The 18,290-nt window shown below is 38.0% G+C and overlaps 1 pseudogene; it reads right to left on the reverse strand.

The window, feature by feature from the left end:
* Positions 1 to 4,913: 4,913 nt before the first annotated feature.
* On the reverse strand, positions 4,914 to 6,144 carry LOC118718504 (annotated as a pseudogene).
* Positions 6,145 to 18,290: the final 12,146 nt, after the last annotated feature.

Consider the following 18,290-nt stretch of genomic DNA (forward strand, 5'->3'; position numbering starts at 1 on the left):
AGGTGTTGCCACCCAGCTTCCCTTTTTGTATGACACAAAATCAAACCAATGCTCCTTTGTGTATAAAATTAAAGAGAGGTTTCTGGCTTGCACCAAAGTAGAGGAATATCACTACTTACTCCTGGGAAAGGTGCAGAGAATGTAACTAAGACCTTGTCTATACAAAAAAAAATTGACAGCCAGTTTGAATTTGAATTGCCATTGGCTTAGAACAAAGAATATCCTTGCATGGTATTATTCTACAATGTCATTATAATTTTTGATATTTTACAACAGCATATTGTACAATTATTCCAAACAAAATTAAAAATCTAATTTTTGAATGTTTGGCAGCAATTTAAAAGGACATGAAAGGATTTAATCCCTTCCACTGTGTGGAAAGCCTCACTGGGAAGGCACTTGAGCATTCTATATTGGCCTTTCTTGCCTTATTTGCAAAGAGGGACCCTCTTGTCACAATCCAATTGCCCACAGCTGTTGCCAGAGTTTTCAGTTCATGCTGAGGTTAAAACCTCATGGTGGCCGGTACCATGAATCTGTCTCTCACACAATGGCGTGAGCTGGGACCTCCCTGGAGAAGAAACCTGGGTTCCCCAAGATATGTGATATGTGATCAATGCCGGGGCCCTGCCAGCAGGCCAGAGGATCCCAAGGCAGGTACTGGGCATGGAGGCCATAGGGGCATAGGCTACAAGGAGACAGAACTGAACCTCACATCACCCTGCTTGGCCCTGGAGGATGGCTGGTTAGCCAATGACGGGTAAGATTCCTCACGGGAGGGACAACCTAAGACAGGCACAGCTGCAGAGGGCCATCAGGAGAGGACCTGGGGGCCAATAGAGGTGGGGCACAGATCCTCACCCCCCCCCCCCAACGCTGCAGGGGCTTGAACACTTGCCCTTTTGAGGGATGTCTCCTGCCCCTTGGCTGTTTCACGCTTCCCATACCCAGCTCAGATTGGAACCCAGGCAACAAACACATTTGGTCCAGCTCAGATTGAGACCCAGCTACAAACAAGAGACTTGGCACAGCTCTTATTGAGACCCAAGCAACAGAGAAGTGGCTAATGGCAACTGTCCTACATCTAAATCCAGCCTAAATCTACGAGTGCTCAGGGCTTTCTCAAGGATGCATATAATCTTTTCCATTAATATTTACAGAGTAAACTAAAATTGTTATTAAAGTATTAAATTTGACAGTAAAATAGTCAAGTTTTCAAATTAATTTAAATTGGCTAAATGAAATGAGTTAATATTCAAGAAAATTTAATTGTACAACAGGCTGTTCCTAAAGTATTAACCAAAATTTCTATTGGTAGTCCATTTCATGGTAAATTTGTTTAACATACAATAAACCCTAAAGCAGTCATAGTTTTAGTACAAAAAATTAAAATTTAAAAGTTATCAAAACAGCATTATAAAATTTTTTTTCAAAAGCCTCCTAATAATTAAATAGAAAAAAGGGGGATAGTGGAAAATACCATGTAAGAAAAAATGTCCTGTAAGTAAGTTACATCTAGAAAAATTTTTCTTCTTTTGAAAACCAATTTTCATTTGTAATGATAACAGTAAGATAGCCATGAAAAACACACATAGTACCAAAATAAGTCAAAGAAAAATTGTTTGGGCAAAAAAATTAAAAGTATCCCAAGTAAAATTTATAGAAAAGATTCCTTTATTAATTTTGGTCGAGATATGTTTGTATATTTTCAGAAAACAACTCCAAGACCATGTGGATTCCTGCAACAGAGAAGAATTGACAGGAATACTCCAGCCATAAAGACAAGAGGAAAAACAGACCAGAGATGGAAGATGCTGACGACGCCTTGCCATACTAGCAGTCAGCAGATGTGCGTCGCTGCAGGTTGTCCAGGACCAAACCAGAGGTCGGACCTGCATTGCCACCATTTTTCCACCATCCGGATATCATTGCTGACATGGACCCAGAACTGTTGGACATTAAAATTTGGACTCAAAAAACTGTTTGACATTGAATCTGGGATTCAAAAACTGTTGGCCCAGAAAGAAACTTACTGCAGACTGATTTCATTTGACTCTCAGCATTGCTTGTTTCATTTTTTGTTTATTTCTAGTCTACATATGCAAAATTTTTAAGGAAAGAAAACGGGGGAGATGCTGGAAACCAAATCAGTTTCACTGAAAAAGAGATGTTGACAGGAAGCCAGGAAGGCTGGTCAACAGCCTTAATTGCTCTAACCTTTAGTTGAGATTATGTTAGCTGAAGTAGAATCTACCTTATTTGTCCTGTGTAAGTTTCTGTTATTTCCTGCCCAGGGGCTACATGTAAATTTCTGTTTATGTTGCTTAAGATGTTTTCCCCAAAGCCTCAATAAAAGGGGATGGCAGGGCCAGAGCAAGAGTAGTTCTCCCACTAGAGTTGGACTACCGCCTGGCCCCCCATATCGCCAGATTGAATTTCTTTAAGTCTCTTCATTTGTGTGCGGCCCTTCTCCAGAAGCTGAACCCTGAATTGGAACTCTTTCTACGCGGGCCGTGAAAGAGAGTCCTATATCCCTCTCTATATACAATAAGCTTAAGAACATACTTTGAAATATAATTATAATTTTAATAAAAAGAGAAATTTTAAAAATTTGGAATTATATTTTACTAATATTTACAGTGTAGAATAAGATTGTTATCAAAGTATTAAACTTGATATCAAATAAGTAATCAATCTAACTAATGAGATTTCTTATGACAGACCATTTGGATATATACAAACAAAAGTTTGGCAGCAGCCTTATAGGTTGCTTGTTGTAAAAAGGAAGATAAAGATCCTTAAATGAAACTTTACAGCCTGAAAACTCAAAGAATATCCTTAAATGATATTATTCTACAATGTAATTATAAATTTTGATATTTTACAATAGTATATTGTATAATTATTCCAAACAAACTTAAAAATCTAATTTGTCGATTGTTTGGCAATAATTTAAAAGGTACAAGAAAGGATTTAATTCCTTCCACTCTGTGGAAGGCCCCTTGGGAAGGCCTATCTTGCCCTTTTTGCCATTCTTCTCACAATTCAATTGCCCACAACTGTTGCTTGAGTTTTCAGTTCATGCTGAGGTTGAAGCCCCATGGTGGATGATACCATGGGTCTGTCTCACAATTACGTGAACTGGGCCCTCCATGGAGAAGATACCTGGGTTCCCCAAGATATGTGATCAATGCCTGGGCCCTGCCAACAGGCAAGGGGATCCCAAGGCAGGCACTGGACATGAAGGCCATAGGGGCCTAGGCTACCAAGGAGACAAAACTGAACCTCACATCACCCTGCTTGGTCCTGGAGGATGGCTGTTAGTCAATGACGGGTAAGACTCCTTAAGGGAGGGGCAACCTAAGCCAGGCACAGTCATCTCTGTTGACTCCCAAGTTGAGGAGGGAACTTGGGAATCAACAGAGATGTGGCACAGATCCTCACCCCCCCTCCAATGTTACAGGGACTTGAACACTCGCCCCTTCTGAGGGAGGTCTCCTGCTCCATGGCTACTTTGCACTTCCCATGCCCAGCTCAAATTTGGACCTAGGCAACAAACAGACGTGGCCCAGCTACAAACACAGACTTGGCCCACTCAGCTCATATTGAGACTCAGGCAACAGAGAAGTGATTGATGGTAGCTGCACTATATCTAAATCCAGCCTAAATCCATGAATGCTTAGAACTTTCTCAAGGATGCATATAATCCTTTCCATTAATTTTTACAGAGTAAACTAAGATTGTTGTTAAACTATTAAATTTGACAGTAAAATAGTCAAATTTTCCGATTAATTTAAATTGGCTAAATGAAATAAGTGAATACTCAAGAAAATCTAATTGTACAAAAATATGTTCATAAAGTATTAACCAAAATTTCTATTAGTATTTCATTTCATGGTAAAATTGCTTAACATGCAATTAACCCTAAAGTATTCATATTTTTGTGCAAAAAATTAAAATGTAAAGTTATCAAAACTGCATTATAAAAATTTTCTAAAAGCCTCTTAATAATGAAATATCAATAAAAAGGGAGAATAATAGAATAACATCCTGTAAGAAATATCCTATAAATAAATTATATCAGGACTTAATTGATCTGAAAATCTTTGCTTTAAAAAAAAGGAAATTTTTATTCAAAAATTAATTTCCATTTGTAATGTTAACAACAAGACAGTGATAAAAAAAAAAATACACATGGTATCAAATAAGTCAAAGAAAAATTGGACAAAAAATTAAAATGAGCCCAAGTAAAAATTCATAGAAAAGATTTCTTTATTAACCTTTGGTCGAGAATATGTTTATATTTCCAGAAAACTCCAAGACTGTATGGATTCCTGCAACAATGGATCCCAGAGAGACCTGATAGAATTGTTCCAGCCACAAAATAAGCAGTGGCCCACAAGAACAGAGGAATAGTCCAGCTATAAAGATAGTGAAGATGCCTTTCCATGAGAGCAGTCAGCACCTGTGCATTGCTGCAGGTTGCCCAAGACCAAGGGCAAGGAAAGTCCGTGTGCATGCACTTCTAGACTATGTATGCACACCCTTCTGCAGAGAAATCAAATGTTTAATGTTTTTACCAAGACCCTGACTTGGGGTCTTGCTTTATTTCTAACACAGGGAATGGTATTAACTGCCACATTAAAAGAGGTATTATACTTCAATTTTATGAATGGACCCAGTTCTAAAAAGGCTGGATCTACTGCAGTTTTGAGGACAAATGTCCTTCAAACCTCTTATATTTCAGTAGAAATACAAGCTCTTATTGATACCTTAACATATTTTATTTCAGAGCCCATCAACATATAGTAGTAATGCTTTTGTACTAAGTATAAGCAAAAGTTATTGAAACAGCTACTATAAGGCATGCTAATTTAGAAGACCTTTTTATTTATTTATTTATTTATTTATTATTTTTTTTAATGTGATTATTCATCTTTATTGCCTAAATTGTAGAGCATTCATTACATAGCAAAGGAGATGTGGGGCAGGAATGGGACATACAGGGAAACCTAACTTGGAAATTCTTTTACAAGGAGTTGACGAGCTTAAGGTCCCAATTAGGTAAAATTGCAATCTCAAAACAGTGGGCAATCGGTTAAAAGTGCAGCAACAGAAAAAGGAAGAGGTTGTAGGTCTCAGGTAGAGGAGTACCTGACCTATTCACAGTCTCTAACTGCGAAGCCTCTATCAAGGCTGTAGGCCCTACCATGAACCTCCCCACTTAGGCTACAATTTCCTTCAAGGCAGCCCCCAGCTCTGGGAAGGATTACTGGTAGCCATTGGCCAATGTCTGCTGTGGGATCACCTTCTGGCCCTCTAGCAGCATGATGGCATGTTCTTGCCCAAAGACAGCTTGCACAACAATGATAGGGAGAGGGATGAAGGCTGGGCAGCCTAGGGCTGTGCCTAAGGCCTGTGAAAACTCAGCATTCATAGTGGTAGAGGCTGGAGCCACTCCATTCAGGACGCCCTGCATGTGGCTTGCTTCAAGGGCATGGATTCCTGCCAGGTTCCCAACGTGAATTCAGGGGAAGAACTGCTGGACAGAGCCGATGGGGCTCCACAGGCCCAGGCAGAAGGGCAACAGCATGTGACTGATGGCACCGCCCTCATGGCCCAGCACAACCCCAGAGTGTACCACCACCTGGCATGTAGAATCTCCAGGAAGTCAGATGGAGTTAATATTCAAGAAAATTTAATTGTACAACAGGCTGTTCCTAAAGTATTAACCAAAATTTCTATTGGTAGTCCATTTCATGGTAAATTAGAGCCCTATTATTGGTTACGAGGTTGGAGAGAAAGTCAAAATCCCCTCCTGGACTGTCCTCATCATACTCAGCAGTCAGGCTGGGCTGGTAGTAACCTACACCTGTGACTGAGATCCAGGTTTTGGGGATTCTGGGGCCTTGATGATGGCTCTAGTCAACAAGTCAGTGGTCTCCAAGCGACTGCTGAGAACCTCTTTTTGGAAAGCTTCATTCCACCTCCAGCCAGGTTGATTGCAGCATCACAGTGGGGCAGCCCTGACGCAGCGAGCTCATCCCACATGATCCAACCCGGGCTGGACTTCTGGGAGACGAGCAGCAGTTGCCTCAGGGCTGTCCCAATGAAGGCCGTCTCGCCACTCATGAGCACCCGCATAGCCACCAGGACCTAAAAGACCTTTTCATTTAATTTTCAACCTTTAAAATGATAGAGAAGGACAATGCCCATGTTTTATTGGAAGCAATGTCCTCAGTGTGTTATCCACTTCTCTATGCCAACTTTAGGGGTAAATCCCCAAGGACTTAAACCTAATCAAATCTGGTAAAATATATGTCACTCAATAATGGAAAAAGCCAATTGTACTCTTAAAATCATTTATTAAAACAAAAAATGGGGGGGACAGATGTTCTGTGTCACCTCCAGAGAGGCTCTATCATGCTTTTATACTTTAAATTTTTAAAAAATTGCTTTCCAGATGATTGTACAGCAGGTAAAAGGCATCAGGCCTCCTGTATAATAGCCTCCACTGAGTAAGCTAGGTAGAAAGGAATATAAACCACAGAAAATTTTTATCAGATTCAGTAATAATGTGGGGAAGAGGTTGTATTTTATATCTTTCCAGAAGGAACAATGCAGCCAATTCGGGTGCCTGAGTGTTACGTCTGTCATCACAATGGACTCAGAGAAGCTCCTGTGTCCCTTCACCCAAAAGGACTGAGACTTGCGCAGATGACAGCAAAATGGGAGAAGACTGAAAGACGCAAGGGACTGTGGTGCCAACATGGAGTCATCTGAAGAAATTAAAGACTGAAGTGGAGCTACTTCTTTAATCATGTTCCTGCTCATGCTAGCATCTGTTAGCTTCCAGTCTTCTGCAAAGTCTTGTGCAGCAAGTCCAAGGACTCTGAGTAAATCTACACCAGCAACAAAAGAGACTCATTTAGTAGCTAAAAATGTTAATATGTCCATAGTTCTGATAGCTCATATTGTTGTTTTGCATTGGCATTGTTATTATTTAATAGCCAGAGTTTTGCTCTTAACATTCAAGTTTTGAAAATAACATGTGTGTAATTTAGTTTTTACATTGGCATTGTTTGCAATTGTTTTTAAATTTAGAGCCCTATTATTAATGTTTAAATTTTATTTTAATTAGTAAAAAAGGGTGAGATGTAGAGAGCCACCTGAGAAGGCACATGGACATTCTTTTAATTCTTATCAGCTAAGCCTGAGGGCACTGGCAGAATCCTGTTATCAGTACTGGTTTCTTAATCCAATTGCTTGGAATGAGGAACAAATAGGACCTTGATTCACCCAGGTCTTGATATGCTAAATCTTGTACCAAAAAATAAGAAACTTACCCAGATTTTGATGAATAGGATCTGGGCACACCCGAAACTCCTTTTGACCTTAAAAATCCCTCTTGGAAGCCAATAAATATGTTGTGATGTCTGTGGTGAGTGTGATTGTCTCTCCATCAGAGAGATGGCAGTCATCTAGCTCCCATCTTTATGAATCTATTTCTGCCTCTTATCTCTTGCTTTCTCTGATTTTTTAATCCCCAGCTCCTCTCCTCAGTAACCTGTCATTTTTCCATGCAGGATGCAGAAAAAGGAGAAACATCACATCTATCAGCTTTGGAAACCTTAGATTTCACTGCAATGTAGCATTAAACTCTAAAACATAGTTGAGAGACAAGGTTCCAGAGCTTCTCAGGAAACTACAAGAACACATGAGTAATTCAGAGAAAATAACAGTAAATAGATGAAAACTCGCATAGAACAGGTAGAAAAGACTTTTGCAAGTCAGTTGTTAGTGTAGAAAGGGTATCTAAGATGCAGGAAATCCTTAAAATAGAGTGAAGAGTATATTAAATAGTGTATGAAACCTTTATTATTTACTTAAAGGAGCCTAGAACGACAAATGTGTGTCATATTAGGCAGAATGTCCTTGAAATAGAGAAATAAGCCCATTTAAGCAGCTTTGGAAAGTCTTAGACTTCACTGCAATGTAGCATTATTCTCTAAAACATAGTTGAGAGACAATTTTGAGGAGCTTCTCAGGTTAATAACAGTGTGTATGAAGTTGTTTGTACTTGTGGGCAATGCTTACACTTAGACAGGTAGGCCTCATATAGAAAACTACAAGAAAACATGATTATCCAGAGAAAATAACAGTAAGTAGGTGAGAACTCATACAGAACAGGAGAGAAAGACTTCTCCAAGTCAGTTGTTAGTATAGAAAGGGTATTTAAGATGCAGGAAATCCTTAATTAGAGTAAAGAGCTCATTAAACAGTATATGAAACTTCTATTATTTACTTAAAGGAGCCGAGAACTGTAAATGTGTATTATACAATGCAGAATATCCTTGAAATAGAGAAATAAGCCCATTTAATAGCTTTGAAAAGTCTTAGAATTCACTGCAATGTAGCATTAAAATCTAAAACGTAGTTGAGAGTCAATGTTCCAGAGCTTGTCAGTATCATAACAGTGCATTGGTAGTTGTGTCATACAATGCAGAATATCCTTGAAATAGAGACATAAGCACATTTATCAGCTTTGGAAACCTTAATTTCACTGCAATGTAGCATTGAACTCTAAAACATAGTTGAGAGACAATGTCCCAGAACTTCTCAGGTTCATAAGAGTGTGTAAGAAGCTGTTGTTACATGTGGGCAATGCTTATTCTTAGAGGAGAAGGGCAGATATAGGAGACAACAAGAACACATGAATAATTTAGAGAAAATAACAGTGAATGGATGAGAACTCGCATAGAACAGGTAGAAAAGACTTCTCCAAGTCAGTTGTTAGTGTAGAAAGGGTATCTAAGATGCAGGAAATCCTTAAAATAGAGTGAAGAGCACATTAAACAGTATATGAAACCTCTATAATTACTTAAAGTAGCTTAGAACTGTAAATGTGAGTAGGAAGTTGTTTGTACATGTGGCCAATGCTTATACTTAGAGGAGAAGGCCAACTATCAAAAACTACAAGGAAACATGAGTAATTAAGAGAAAATAAAAGTAAGTAGGTGAGAACTTGTACAGAGCAGGTGAAAAAGATTTATCCAAGTCAATTGCAGTGTAGAACGGCTATCTAAAATGCAGTAAATCCTTAAAATAGAGGAAAGAGGACATTAAACAGTGAATGAATCTCCTATTATTTACTTAACGGAGCCTAGAACCATAAATGTGTGTTATACAATGCAGAATATCCTTGATATAGAGCAGGGGTGTTGAACTCAATCAGAGAAGGGGCCAAAATCTAAAATCCAGCCTAAATCGCGGGCTGAATGGTTTACTGAACAGTCATAAACTGTCATTGTGATGGAAACGCAGCGGAGTGCAGTGATGACAGCGCAGTGCGGGCCACATTGCAAGGCCTGGCAGGACGGATTTGGCCCACGGGCCTTGTGTTTGACACATGTGATATAGAGAAATAAGCACATTTAACAGCTTTGCAAAGCCTTAGACTTCACTGCAATGTAGCATTAAAGTTTAAAACAGTTCACAGTCAATGTTCCAGAGCTTGTCAGGATCATAACAATGTGGTGGTAGTTGTCTGTACTTGGGGGAAATGCTTACATGTAGATAAGTAGGACTCATATAGGAAACTATAAGAAAACATGAGTTATTCAGAGAAAATAACAGTAAGTAAGTGAAAACTCATACAGAAAAGGTGAAAGAGACTTTTCTATGTCTGTTGTTACTGGAGAAAGGGTATCTAAGATGTATTGTAGAAATCCTTAAAAGAGAGTAAAAAGCACATTATACAGTGTATGAAACCTCTATTATTAATATTTACATAAAGGAGTCTAGAACTGTAAATGTTTCATACAATGCAGAATATCCTTGAAATAGAGAAATAAGCACATTTAACAGCTTTGGAAAGCCTTAGACTTGTACAAGTAAGTAGTTAGAGTAGAAATGTATCTAAGATTCAGGACATTCTTAAAACACAGTAACAGCATAATAAATAGTATATGAAACCTCTATTATTTACTTAAAGGAGGCATAACTTACACATAGACAAGGAGGCATCATATAGGACTTCACTGCAATGTAGCATTAAACTCTAAAACACAGTTGCGAGTCAATATGCTAGAGTTTCTCAAGTGCATAACAGTGTGTAGGACATTGTTTGTACTTGTGGGCAATGCTTATACTTTGACAAGCAGGCCTCATATGGTAAAATATAAGAAAACATGAGTTATTCACAGAAAATAACAGTAAGTTGGTGAGAACTGGTACAGAATAGGTGAAAAAGACTACTCCAAGTCAGTTGTTAGTGTAGAAAGGTATCTAAGATGCAGGAAATCCTTAATATATTATAAAGAGCTCATTATATAGTGTATGAAAACTCCATTATTTACTTAAAGGAGCCTAGAACTGTAAATGTGAGTTATACAATGCAGAATATCCATGAAATAGAGACATAATCATATTTAACAGCTTTGAAAAGCCTTAGACTTCACTGGAATGTAGCATTAAACTCTAAAACACAGTTTAGATTCAATTTACCAGAGCTTCTCAGGTTCATAAGAGTGTGGTGGTAGTTGTTTTTACTTTTGGGCTATGCTTACACATAGACAAGGAGGCATCAAAAGAAAGTGTAAGAAAACGTGAATTATTTAGGTAAAATAACAGTAAGTAGTTGAGAACTCGTACAAAGCAGGAGAAAAAGACTTTACTATGTCTGTAATTACTGGAGAAAGGGTATCTAAGATGTACAAATCCTTAAGAGATAGTAAACAGCACATTAAACAGTGTAGGAAATCTCCATTATTTAAATAAAGGAGCCTAGAACTGTGAATGGGTGTCATACAAGGCAGAATGTCTTTGAAATAGAGAAATAAGCACATTTAAGCAGCTTTAGAAAGCCTTAGACTTCACTGCAATGTAGCCTTATACTCTAAAACATACATGAGACAATGTTCCACAGCTTTTCAGGTTTATAACAGTGTGTATCAAGTTTTTGTACATGTGGGCAAGGCTTATACTTAGAGAAGAAAGCCAAATATAGGAAACTGAAAGAAAACACTAGTAATTCAGAGAAAATTACAGGAAATAGATGCGAACTATGTGGAAAATGTATAAAAGACTTGTATAAGTCAGTAATTATTGTAGAAATGTATCTAAGATGCAAGACATCCTTTAAACACAGTCAAGGGCACATTAAACAGTGAATGAATCCTCTAGTATTTACATAAAGGAGCCAAGATTTGTAAATGTGTGTCATACAATGCAGAACATCCTTGAAATAGAGAAATAAGCATATTTAACAACTTTGGAAAGCCTTAGACTTCACTGCAATGTAGCATTAAACTCTAAAGCATTGTTGAGAGACAATGTTCCAGAGTTTCTCAGGTTCTTAAGAGAGTACAGGAAGTTGTTTGTAAATGTGAACAATCCTTATACTAGGAGGAGAAGGTCAGGTATAGGAATATTTAAGAACAAAAGAGTAATTCAGAGAAAATAACAGTAAGTAGGTGAGAACTCATACAGAACAGGTGATAAAGACTTCTCTAGTCAGTTGTCAGTGCATAAAGAGCATATAAGATGCAGGAATTCTTTAAAAGAAAGTAAACAGCACATTAAATAGTGCATGAAACATCTATTATTTACTTAAAGGAATCTAGAACTGTAAATGTGCATCATACGATGCTGAGTATCTTTCTAATAGAGAAATAAGCACATTTAAGCAGCCTTGGAAAGCCTTAGAGTTCACTGCAATGTAGCCTTAAACTCAAAAATATAGTTGAGAGACAATGTTCCAGAGCTTCTCAGGTTCATAACAGTGTGAAGGAAGTTGTTTGTTCATGAGGGCAATGCTTATACTTAGAGGAGAAGCCCAAATATAGGAAAATACAAAAAAAACATGAATAATTCAGAAAAAATAACAGTAAGTAGGGGAGAACTCATACAAAACACAAGAAAAAGTCTTCTCTAAGTCAGTTGTTAGTGCAGATAGTGTATCTAACATGCAGAAAATCATTAAAAGAGAGTAAAGAGCACATTAAACAGTGCATAAAACCTCTATTATTTACTTAAAGGAGCCTAGAACTGTAAATGTGTGTCATACAAAGCAGAATTTCCTTGAAATAGAGAAATAAGCACAGTTAAGCAGCTTTGGAAAGCCTTACTTCACTGCATTGTACGATTAAACTCAAAAACATACTTGAGAGACAATGTTCCAGAGCTTCTCAGGTTCATAACAGTGTGAAGGAAGTTGTTTGACCATGAGGGCAATGCTTATACTTAGAGGAGAAGTCCAAATATAGGAAAATACAAAAAAATCATGAATAATTCAGAGAAAATAACAGTAAGTAGGGGAGAACTCATATAAAACACAAGAAAAAGTCTTCTCTAAGTCAGTTGTTAGTGCAGATAGTGTATCTGACATGCAGAAAATCATTAAAAGAGAGTAAAGAGCACATTAAACAGTGCATAAAACCTCTATTATTTACTTAAAGGAGCCTAGAACTGTGAATGAGTGTCATACTAAGCAGAATTTCCTTGAAATAGAGAAATAAGCACATTTAACAGCGTTGGAAAGCTTTAGACTTCAGTGCAATGTAGCATTAAACTCTGAAACACAGTTGCAAGTCAATATGCTAGAGTTTCTCAAATGCATAACAGTGTGTAGCATGTTGTTTGTACTCGTGGGCAATGCTTATACTTTGACAAGTAGGCCTCATATAGGAAACTATAAGAAACATGAGTTATTCATAGAAAATAATAGTAAGTTGGTGAGAACTGGTACAGAATAGATGAAAAAGACTATTCCAAGTCACTTGTAAGTGTAGTAAGGGTATCTAATATTCAGGAAATCCTTAAAAGGGAGTAAAGAGCACATAAAACAGTGTATGAAATCTTTATTATTTTCATAAATGAGCGAAGATCTGTAAATGTGTTTCATACAATGCTGAATATTCTTGAAATAGAGAAATATGCATATTTAACAGCATTGGAAAGCCTTAGACTTCATTGCAATGTAGCATTAAAGTCTAAAACATAGTTGAGAGTCAATGTTCCCAGGCTTCTCAGGATCATAACAGTGTGTAGATAGTTGTTTTTTTACTCCTGGGCAATTCTTACACTTAGACAAGTAGGTCTCATATAGGAAACTATAAGACGATATGAGTAAGTCATAGAAAATAGCAGTAATTAGGTGAGAACTCATAAAGAACAGGTGAAAAAGACTTCTCTATGTCAATTGTTAGTGTAGAATAGTTATCTAAGCTGCAGGACCTCCTTAAAACTGAGCAAAGAGCATATTAAACAGTGTATGAAATCTCTATTATTTACTTAAAGGAGCCTAGAAGTGAAAATGTGTGTCATACAATGCAGAATATCCTTGAAATATAGACATAAGGACATTTATTAGCTTTGGATAGGCTTAGACTTCACTGTAATGTACATTAAACTCTAAAACATAGTTGACAGACAATGTTCCTAGCATCTCAGGTTCATAACTGTGTGTAGGAAGTTGTTTGTACTTGTGGGCAGTGCTTACACTTAGAGAAGTTGGCCTTATATAGGAAATTATAAGAAAACATGCGTAATTCAGAGAAAATATTATAACAGTAAGTAGGTGAGAACTCGTACAAAACAGGTGAAAAAGACTTCTCCAAGTCAGTTGTTAGTGTAGAAAGGGTATATAAAATGCAGGAAATCCTTAATTAGAATAAAGAGCATATTAAATAGTGTATGAAACTCTATTATTTACTTAAAGGAGCCTATAACTGTAAATGTGTGTCATACAATGCAGAATATCCTTGAAATAGAGAAATAAGCACATTATCAGCTGTGGAAAGCCTTAGACTTCACTGCAATGTAGTATTAAACTCTAAAACATAGTTGGGAGACAAAGTTCCAGAGTAACTCATGTTCATAACAGTGTGTAGAATGTTATTTGTACTTGTGGGCAATGCTTATACTTACACAAGTAGGCCTCATATATGAAACTACAAGGAAACATGAGTAATTCAGAGAAAATAAAAGTAAATAGGGAGAACTCATGCAGAACAGGATAAAAAGACATCTCCAAGTCAGTTGTTATTGTAGAAAGGGTATCTAAGATGTAGGAAATCCCTAATTAGAGTGAAGAGCACATTAAACAGTGTATGGAACCTCTATTATTTACTTAAAGCGCCTAGAACTGTAAATGTGTTTTATACAATGCAGAATACCATAGAAATAGAGAAATAAGCACTTTTATCTGCTTTGGAAACCTTAGATTTCAATGCAATGTAGCATTAAACTCCAAAGTATAGTTGAGAGACAATGTTCCAGAGCTTCACAGGTTCATAAGAGTGTGTAGGAAGTTGTTTGTACATGTGAGCAATGCTTATATTTAGAGAAGAAGTCCAAATATGGAAAATAAAAGAAAACATGAATAATTCAGAAAAAATAACACTGAGTAGGTGAGAACTCTTAAAAAACAAGTCAAAAATCTATTACAAGTCAGTTGTTAATGTAGAAAGTTTATCTAAGATGCAGGAAATTGTTAAAAGACAGTAAAATGCATATTAAACAGTGTATGAAACCTCTATTGTTTACTTAAATGATCCTAAAATTGCAAATGTGTGTCATACAAGGCAGAATATCCTTCAAATAGAGAAATAAGCACATTTAAACAGCTTTAGAAAGCCTTAGACATCACTGCAATGTAGCATTACATTCTAAAACATAGTTGAGAGACAATGTTCCACAGCTTCTCAGATTGATAACAGTGTGTAGGAAGTTGTTTGTACTTGTGGGCAATACTTATACTTAGACAAGTAAACCTCATATAGGAAACTACAAGAAAACATGAGTAATTCAGAAAAAATAACTGTAAGTAGGTGAGAACTCTTATAGAACAGGAGAAAAATTATTATCCAAGTCAGCTGTTAGTGTTAAAAGGGTACCTAAGATGCAGGAAATCCGTAAAACAGAATAAAGAGCAATTTAAACAGTGAATGGAACTTCCATTATTTAGGTAAGGGAACCTAGAACTCTAAATGTGTGTCATACAAGGCAGATTATCCTTGAAATAAAGAAACAAGCACATTTAAGCAGCTTTGAAAAGCCTTAGACTTCACTGAAATGTATCATTAAACCAGGGGTGTCGAACTCAATCAGAGAAGGGCCCAAAATCTAAAATCCAGCCTAAATCGTGGGCCGAATGGTTTACTGAACAGTCATAAACTGACAATGTTAACCAGAAATGTGAATTTAAAATGAGTGGAACAATCTTTTCCTTAACAGTGCTGTTAACCAACTCACATGCTATCAAGCAAAACAGTAATATTGGTATCAAGCAAAACAGTAATATTGGAATGTACCTAAAATGCTCATTGTTTTGTTTTCTGGCTAGATGTCTGACACCGTTTTCCCCGGATCAATGAGTCAATGTTCGGTTTTATTTCTTGGGCTGTAGCAACCCGCAAAACAGCATGGAGGTTGTCATCGGTAATGCGTGATCTGTGCTTGTTTTTGTTCAGATTCATTATTGAAAACATCTGTTCACAAAGATAGGTGCTCCCGAACATGGATAGAATACGGGCAGCATGAAGTCGGAGCTCTGGCATTGAGTCAGGGGGCAGTAGAGGGTAGAAGTCCTCAATTTCAACATCCTGAAACCTTGATTTCAGGCCACTGTCAGACTGAAGCTCGATTATCTCCATCCGAAGGTGATGGGGCACATTGTTGACATCAACTGTAAAAGGATTGGCAAAGATGTCAAAGCCTGAGTGCTGTGTTCTAAAGTCAGAGAAGCGCCGCTCAAATTCACTTAGTAAATGGCTAACTTTGGTAGCCAGCCAACTGCAAGGAAAAGTACCAGAAACAGTGGTTGAGATACTCAAACAAACGGGAAAGTGGGCAAGATTGTCCTGTTCCAGTTGGGACTTCCATAGTTGAAGTTTACGCTGGAATGCTGTTATTGTAGAAAGGGTATCTAAGATGTAGGAAATCCCTAATTAGAGTGAAGAGCACATTAAACAGTGTATGAAACCTCTATTATTTACTTAAATAATAAACCTCTATTATTTACTCATGTCAGACATCTTCGTGATGACTTGTTTGCGTCCCTGCAGCTTCAGATTCAGTTGGGCGAGATGCTCGCATATGTCACACATCATAGCAAAATCACATAGCCAGGCGGGATCCGACAGTCCAGGCAAGGGTTTTCCTTTACTTTCCATGAAAAGAGCAATTTCTTCTCTGAGCTCAAAAAATCTTTTGAGGACTGCGCTCTTGCTCAGCCATCTTACTTCTGTGTGGTATGGCACGTCTCCATGCTCTGCACCCACCTCCTGTAAAAACTGCTGGAACTGGCGATGATTCAGGCCACGTGCCCGTATAAAGTTAATAGTTTTAATGACTGTGGTCATTATGTCATTCATGTCCAGAACTTTTCCACACATAGCCTCTTGGTGGATAATGCAATGATAAGTAATCAAGAGTGTGTGGCAGTGACTTTTTTGCATTCTTTCCTTCATTAGTCCAACCAAGCCTTTCTTTTCTCCGCACATTGAAGGTGCGCCATCGGTAGTTAGCCCCACCAACTTTTCCCAGGGTAATTTAAAATTATTTATAGATTTCTCCACAGCCTCAAATATATCTCTACCATGGCAGCTACATCCAAAAGTTCCTCAGTGACAGAGAGGTCGGTCTTCGTAGCACGTATAAAGATGGACAGCTGCGCTGTATCAGTGTTGTCTGTGCTTTCATCGATAGCAAGTGAAAAAGCGAGATAACTGCATGCCTGTTCGGCCAGCTATGATGATAGATTTCCTGAGAGTTCTTGAACTCTATCTGCAATTGTTTCTTGACAAACTGACATTTTGAAAACTCTGTATCTGGTCTGGGCATACTTGCTCACACACTTTTAGCATGCATTGCTTCAAAACGGCACCCTCTGAAAAACACCTTGAAGTACGGGCAATTTCTTCAGCCACTATAAAGCTTCCTTTCACTGCAGCATCATTTTTCGCTGTAGCCTTTGTAAACATTTGCTGCTGTGATTGTAGTTTGCCTTTTAGTTCTTTAACAATTTTATGCTTTTCTTCCAAAGTATATTTGCCATACTTAACATTATGTTTGGTGTCAAAATGACGACGTATATTGTACTCTTTCATCACCAACACTGTCTCATAACACAATATACACACTGGTTTGCCCTCTCTAAGCACAAACATGTATTTATTTTCCCATTTGTCATTAAATTGTCTGCCTTCACCATCAACTTTTCTTTTCCTGGACATTTTGGGATCAATATTGGCAGTAAAAGATCTAGTTTATTGGAAATCTGCATTAGAAGGAAAAAGTTGAAAACTGCACAGGGATAGCTTGATTTGGCAGATGGAGTGGAGAAAAAAAAAGTCAGTCAATAAATGCCTGGCTGGGTACAGATAGCAGATTCTGTTGCGATTTTTATGCCTGCACTTTATGCCAGGAACTGGCAGCTTCTGCTGTGTATTTTTTATGCCCACACACTCACTCTCTCCTCTGCGATGCCACCCGCACAACCACATCGGATGCCAGACTATAGGTCACGCCTCCTGAATCTCACGTGACTTGTTATCTATGCGCATGCATAATAGATAGCAAGTATGGTGGCCGGCGAGGCAGCCGGCGAGATCACAAGCCTCCTATGTCACCGCGCGTCATTGTGATGGAACGCAGCGGAGTGCAGTGATGACAGCGCAGTGCGGGCCACATTGCAAGGCCTGGCGGGCCGGATTTGGCCCACTGGCCTTGTGTTTGACATGTGTGCATTAAACTCTAAAACATAGTTGAGAGACAATGTTCCAGAGCTTCACAGGTTCATAAGAGTGTGTAGGAAGTTGTTTGTACATGTGGGCAATGCTTATGCATACAGGAGATGGACAAATATAGGATATTAGAAGAAAACCTTAGTAATTCAGAGAAAATAACAGTAAATAGATGAGAACTCTCATAGAACAGGTAGAAAAGATTTCTAGAAGTCAGTCGTTAGTATAGAATAGGTATCTAAAGTGCAGGATATCTTTAAATGAGGGTAAAGAGTATATTAAAAAGTTGAATGAAACCTCTATTGTTTGTTTTGTGTTTTTTTAAATATATTTTATTGATTTTTGTACAGAGAGGAAGGGAGAGAGATAGAGAGTCAGAAAGATCGATGAGAGAGAGTCATCGATCAGCTGCCTCTTGCACACCCCCTACTGGGGATATGCCCGCAACCAAGGTACATGCCCTTGACCAGAATCGAACCCGGGGCCTTTCAGTCCCCAAGCAGACGCTCTATCCATTGAGTCAAACCGGTCCCGGCTCTATTA

Source organism: Pipistrellus kuhlii, unplaced genomic scaffold (assembly GCF_014108245.1).
Source record: "Pipistrellus kuhlii isolate mPipKuh1 unplaced genomic scaffold, mPipKuh1.p scaffold_m20_p_14, whole genome shotgun sequence".
In the NCBI taxonomy this organism is placed as follows: domain Eukaryota; kingdom Metazoa; phylum Chordata; class Mammalia; order Chiroptera; family Vespertilionidae; genus Pipistrellus; species Pipistrellus kuhlii.